The sequence below is a fragment of the Alligator sinensis genome, unplaced genomic scaffold (genome assembly GCF_000455745.1).
Source record: "Alligator sinensis unplaced genomic scaffold, ASM45574v1 scaffold370_1, whole genome shotgun sequence".
In the NCBI taxonomy this organism is placed as follows: Eukaryota; Metazoa; Chordata; order Crocodylia; family Alligatoridae; genus Alligator; species Alligator sinensis.
The window spans coordinates 1,432,602-1,439,469 of record NW_005842128.1 but is presented as its reverse complement, the minus strand read 5'-3'; the positions used below and the strand labels follow the sequence as shown (position 1 = coordinate 1,439,469).

At 44.1% G+C, this 6,868-nt stretch overlaps 1 protein-coding gene across 7 annotated transcripts in view; it reads right to left on the bottom strand.

The window, feature by feature from the left end:
- Nucleotides 1-6,868, bottom strand: part of WDR37 (WD repeat domain 37) — a 78,887-nt gene that overhangs the window by 58,128 nt on the left and 13,891 nt on the right. The gene's annotated exons all lie outside the window — the stretch shown is intronic.

Here is a 6,868-nt window from a genome sequence, read left to right as displayed (position 1 = left end):
TACATATATATATATATATAACACGACCTGGTATTTCTGAAGTTAACCATGTACAAGAAAACACTTAGGCTGTTTTATGAACCATGAAAGTAAAAGATTTCATCTTTTGCACTATTCTGCCTACAAGGGACAAAACTCAAGCCTGCTGAATTAAATTTCCTTTCTTCCCCACTAGAGGGCAATTTAGATTTAAAGAAATGACTGTATATTTGGCTTGCTCACTGAAAAAAAAATTATTGTAAAACCAGAAGCACTCCAAAATTATGATGCAGCCGTACCTTGGGATAAAGAAAACAAATCCAAAAGCTAAGAACTCTTTAAGCAAGGATGTAGTTATTACAGCAAACAGGAAATACCCTGATACTGAAACACTGAAACCATACAGAGTAAACAAACTTCTCCAAAAGCAAGTATTTTCTTAAACAGTCAATTATTCTGGTCACTTGCCCACCTTTCAGGTCACTATGTCTAATCACCTTTTTTCCTCCCCATAAGTTATCAAGGTTCTTCTCTTTCTAGAATATAGTTGCTTATATTCTTTAGAATTCAATTCAGAAAGATTAGCAGGGATTTTCCCCAGTGCAAACATGACAGTAAGTCAGGGGGGGAGTGGGATATGCATCAGATAGAGATTTAGGTGATACACATTTAATTCTAAGCTTTGCCCCACAATTCCTGGGCTGACCTTGGGTAAATCATTTATGATATTAGTTGCCCATCTGTAACATGGGGTCAATTATACTCTTATACTCTACACCTGCACAGTATCTAACACTAGGGGCCGATTTCTGTTGGGACTTTCAATATTAACATTACAAATTATTCTGCTATCAAATGCTTTGTTCATGTGTTAAGCAGATGGCAGGCAAAGGCAAAAGGGAAGTAGTGAATCAAACATTTAATTTGTGAACAGTATTCCCTTTTCAGCAGCTTGATAGAGCTTTGTTTTGTTTCATTTTTTTAGTCTTCTTACAAACTCTGGAATGTATTTAGAAAGAGTGAGAGGCTAAAGCAGTTACCTAATACTGACAAAGTACTTACAATTTTAAATACCAAAACCTCCTAGAGAAGGATTATAAATAACTGGAATAGAATGGAAAATAATGCAGTAATTAAGCAAGTCAGAAACCCAGAAACAATAAATTGCACAATTTGCAACAAAACTGCATATAGTTATGCACCTGCACTGCAAGACACCCTAGCACAATGACATATAATTATATTACATCATAACTTTATTCTCAGTTGTTACTCCAAAATAAAACAAGGTAGCTAACTCTGTTTGCTGTTTTTTTCAGTTTACAAGTTTTGTATGTTTAATTTTAGAGAAGTTTCCACTTAAGTGAGTATAAAATACGAATTGGCAAAATTTAGTAATGACTCTGTGGAACCTTAGCACAAATAAGAAAAACTTACATGGCTAATAGCTCTCCTCCATTTAAACCACAAATGCCTTTCTGGTTGTCTGGCCACCCGTATAGCCAGTAAGTGGCAAATAAAGGTTAGCAAATATTTTCTCAAAAGATGCATGCATCAGGTGCTTCAAATTAATCTCTCTCTCTGAAAAATATGGTAACTACCAAGACAGATGACAAACAGGGAATAGGACAGTTTTTCAAATTCACATAAATAACATAAATCTAAAATTAAGGTTGAAATCACTAAGTGCAATGCTAATTTGCCTACACTACATCTAAGCACACACCAAGATGAGCTTAGCTCAAGGATGTAAAACTCATTTGGACCCCAGAAGCCAAAGGGGTGGTGTGCGATCAACCCACAGGCCAAATGAATGGTGCAGGGCTGGCCACGCTGGCTGGATTGGGCCCATGGACCCCTCCCTCCCCCGCCCCTCCTCTGGCACAGGACCAAGCAGGAAGACACACAGCATCCAGGATGCTCGGCTAGAGCTGTGGCATCAGGCTTCTTCCCACTGTACTGCTGGGGCTCCAGCTCTTGCCCAGACACTTGGCTGCAGGAACAAGAAAGTCTCCCAATCAAGCCTATGGGCCGGCTGACCTGTTTCTACGTATGTTTGACACCACTGGTTCAGCTGATGGCAAGCAATATGGGCAGCATAACCAAAATTACAACTAAATACCTAGCTTTCAGATCAGCATCTATCAACTGGCAATCTACAAGACAGGACCCTTCAAAAAATAAATAAATAAAAATTAAAAACCAAACACTTTACAAAAGGAACTGGGCAGAGATATTAAAATTTTAGTTACTAAAATTCCAGACTTCTTCATTTGTTACTTAAATTCACATCAGAGAGCACAACTGCTGACTTTCACAGGTGAGAATATCAGAGGCAGGCACCAAAGGAGAGTGGGTAAGTAAATAAGCTTATCAAGAACTCGTCAATTAGGCACATAAGGGCAAGTAAACAATTAAAAACAGAGTTGGCTGATGACATGGGGGAAAAAAATGTCTATTACTCTCAGCTACTTTAGGAATTACTAAGGAGAAGAAAGGCCGACAAGGTTCCTTGGGTGAATTTGATATCTTTTATTAAGATATAATAACCCAAATGGTTGGAGAATAGTTATTAAGCAAGCTTTCGGGTTCAAAAACCCTTTGTCAGGCTAAGGAAGCTTCAGCAGTTGGTGTGTGCTCTTCCGGAGAAGAAAGGCTTTCATCTCCGCGCCAGTGCGGAGGATAAAAGGTTTTTTACAAGCTACAGCAACTGAATTCAGTTAGTAGAGGAGTAAACAATACTGATAAGCAAAAACATTAGTCACCACAATCACAGAGACTAAAGCAATACTGGACATCAGCTGCAGAAAGGGAAAAAAATGGTTATATTCATTAAAAATAATAATAATAATAATAATAATAATAATAATCTTGCCACCAAACAAAAAGCATTGACCAGGTAACCCCATGTATGTGCCTTCTATAGTCAAATAGACTATACCAGTGGTACGCAGTCATCCTGTCAGTGCAACGTAACAGATTTATTATAATTACTTTATATGACAAAAATTTGCTAATGGTACTTAAGGTTGCATCATTTTAGACTGGTGGTGCGCAATCTGTCAGATTGAGAACCGTTGATCTAAGGAACGAGTTAGTCACCTTTCACATAATTTGTCTGCTTAGCTTTAAACAATTTCAAATTTTAAAAAATCCTTTATATTGGAGGACATACCCTTTCCTAAAAGGATGCTTTATGAAAGTCTAGAATACAAGTTAATCAATTAAAGCAGCAGCTATTAACCTGAATGTTTTTAAACAGCGTACATGCACTATACAAAAACCAGCAATAGAGAAATGTCAATGCTAAATTAACCATTTCTATTTCAAAGAGCTATTAAACAATAACTCTGTATACCAAGATGAGATAAGATCTCTTATCCACAGACAGCTTTTAAAGCATACCTTCAAAGCCAATGAAGTAGCTTTTTCACCAAGTAAAATTATTTATTTAAACTGAAGTTGGCCCATCTAAAGTTCAGATTCAACAAAAATCTGGGATGCTATGGAAGCAGAGGGAACATGGACATGTCATAGAACATTTACTAATGTGTCCTTATTGTTATTCCCCTTATTAAACACATATTCAAAAATAGGCCCATTCTTTCATGAAGTCTTATACATAAATTAGTGTTTTAATATAATGAAAGTCATGAATGAACATATAGATCAGAGGTGGCCAAAATGGTGGATCTGGCCAGTAGCTGGACTCCATTTCCCAGCAGCCCGTGACCGTGTGGCTGGGGCCAGTTTCTATGGAGACCCCAGAAGAAGCCCTACTGTGACAGAGCGAGGCCAGGGTTTCCGTGGAGACCAGTACTGGCAGGGTACATGGCAGGGCGCAGAGCTGTTCCAAAGCCCAGCAGGGCAGGGATGTGCAGGCTGCTGATCGCGGCTCTGCCCCAGCTCCAGATCACGTCACCGCCACGAGATCCCAGCCTGACCCCGGAACAGCTCTGTGCCCTGCCACATGCCCCGACAGCAGGGGCAGCGCTAGGGGAGGGTTTGGGGGGCATAGCTATGCCAAAATTCCCCAGCCCCCCCTGTAGCCACCCCTCCCAGCAGCACCGCTGCCACCCAGCCCATATAGGCAGTGGCAGCTGAGCCTGCCCTGCTCCTGCCCCCAGCACAGCCTTCCCTCAACACACCCCCCACCAGGAAGAGGCTTGTGCCAATGCTGCCTGTCAGCATTGCTGGGGCTGGTCTCCATGGAAACGCTGGCCCCACACTATCATAGCCTGGCTGCTGCTGGGGTCTCCATGGAAACTGGCCCCAGCCACACAGGCAGGGGCTGCTCGGAAGTGGAGTCCACTGCTCAGTGGATCTGGCCCACAGGCCAGACTTTGCTCATCCCCAACATAGATATTTACACGTTAAAAAATGCAGGTTCCTTTAAATTACATGTTACCCAAATTACTAAAAAAAAGTTACCCAAAGTCAAAATGAGTAACCAATTTTGTTAAGAAATTCTTGCCACTTGAGCAAAATGAAGCAATTAAAAGTCTCTGTTCAGCTGGTTTCACAGAGGGCCTAGAAAATCAGAGATTTTTCCTTCAGACTACAGATAGGTTGTTTCCTTCCCTTCCCCTCCCCAATATAATCTTGTTCTTAGTATTTCAAACCATTTCTCCTCAATAATTCAATTAGAAGTTTTATATTTACTTTACTAAGTGTACATCAAGTAGTATGAGGCAGTAGTCTATTTTAAATGAAATATTATCAATTCCTGTTTAATTGCATTACTTCCACCCAACCATTTTCTTATAAGTTCTACCTACAATTATACTAGGATAGTGTTACAGGAAGCATTCAATTTAAAAAATAATAATTTCAGGTTGCATCTGCTACTAAAACACCAAGGAGGTAGCTTATGATCACACCCAAGGCCTGGATGTTGTCATTCACTGCACTGCCTCAAGCGAAATGCACTTAAATCCTAGTTATCCTCAAGCATTTAAAAAAGAACAAATTAAAACCAGGTTATTTTATACCATGTTTGTAGACCTCACTTAGGCCAAGTACAGACATTCAAAAAGCCCCTGGTGGAAGTGCTCTATCAAACTTTAAAGTGCTGTAAGTTAGAGTGGGAGTGAAATGAACAGACATTCACCATTCAGCAGGGGGGGGGAGGGGGGGGCCTGGTGTCTGCCTGCACTGACCAAGGCCAGCAAGCGGGAAGCGCACCTGCACACCTCCCCAGAAGCTGCTGCAACCACCTCTCCCCCCAGTCCCACCCTCCTTCTAACTGGCAGCTATCAGCAGCAGCTGAGAAGGGGGAAGGGGAAGTGGGGGAACAGAATCCCCCCAACCATGAAGGCCCCCCCACAGCTTGCTAGGACTGGAGTTGGGTGGGGGCTGGAGCAAGGCCAAGTCTGCCTGGCAGGAGGTCTCCTTTCCCCAGCCTCTTGACAGCTGGAGCCAAGATTTGCAGCATGGGGCTGCTTGGGCCGGTATTTCATCCAGCTGGGAATTGGGACTGGCAGCTACCCTGCCATGCAAAGCCAGTGTGCTCCTGCCCACCCCCTGCACCCCCAGCCAACAAGCTATGAGGGGGGCCCTCACAGCAAGGGACCTCCCTTTCCTACTCTCCCACAAGCCTCCTGACACCAACAGCCAGAGCTGCAGCACAGGGCTGCCCAGACCAGCATTTTGCTGTGCCAGAACTGGGGTCAAGGTGGGTTAGAAACAGAGCCTCTCTGCCACACAGCTCTAGCCTGGCCCCCACCAAGACCTGATCCCACAAGCATGGTCAGGCGGCAAGGGTGGGGCAGAAGATGCATAAAAACTCTGTTTCTCCATTCCCCCATCCACAACCCCGGCCAGCTACGCAGGGAGAAAATAAACCCTTTTCTTGTCTCCACTGTGTAAGCCAAAGGACATTACTGAGCCAGTGTTCGCCTAGAGCATATGAACACACCAGGACTAGCAAGCTACCCAACGAGGGCCACCTGGGATGGTGGCAGACTGTGACCTATATTGAAGCATGATGGATGTAGTACAGACATTGAAAAAAGTGCTCTAGTCTAAAGCACTTTAGTCTAATATCACATCCATGGAGGGTTAAATCAGGGTGGGATCCATCATTTTTTAAGCAGTTTAAGTGCTTAATGCATGTTAAATGTAACATCTGTACCTAGCCTTAAGGACATTACTGTTAGAAAGGAAAATTACAATGCCCTTTTCCTATTACTAACTTCCCATATATAATAACAGACATTAACTTTGCTCAAGTTCCTTCCATACCAATTATTCCAAATTTTCACTAATGAACAAAGGTCAACTTTAGCCTTAGCCCTCAGAGATGCACATAATATTTAGAGGTGCACCAACATATCAGTCACATATCAGATCAGCACTGATAAAAGGAAAATTAACATCATCAGCTATTGGCCACTACGTGCTCCCCTGGGGGAGGCATGGTGGGGCTACATGCCCTCTGGATTTGTGTGCGGGATGAGGATAGGCACCCCACTGCAGGCTCAGGGCCAGGGGCTGTCAGCCTCTTCCGTGTGGTACAGCTGAGCCGGGGCTGGGCAGTGGCAGCGGGACCAGTGCAGGGCTCCCGAGGGAAAGGCAGCATAGCAGAGTGACCCAAGAAGGGATGGGGGGGCGCAGCCCCACCCTCGCCTGCCCTGAGCAGCCCTGCCCCCCAACTGGGAAGAGGCCAGCACAGACCCTAGGACAGGAGCCTGCAGCCCATCCTTGCCCCATGCACAAATCCAAGGGGGGGCACCCCCCCATGCTTCCCCCCAGGGGTGCACACAGCCACAGGGAATGCTCCCACCCCCCCGTACCCCTCCATGACCCTTGGACAAGCCACTGGAGGCTTTATCCTGCTCCTAGCCCTGGGGTCCCATTCACCGCCCTGACTAAGCAGCCCCCGCCCCAC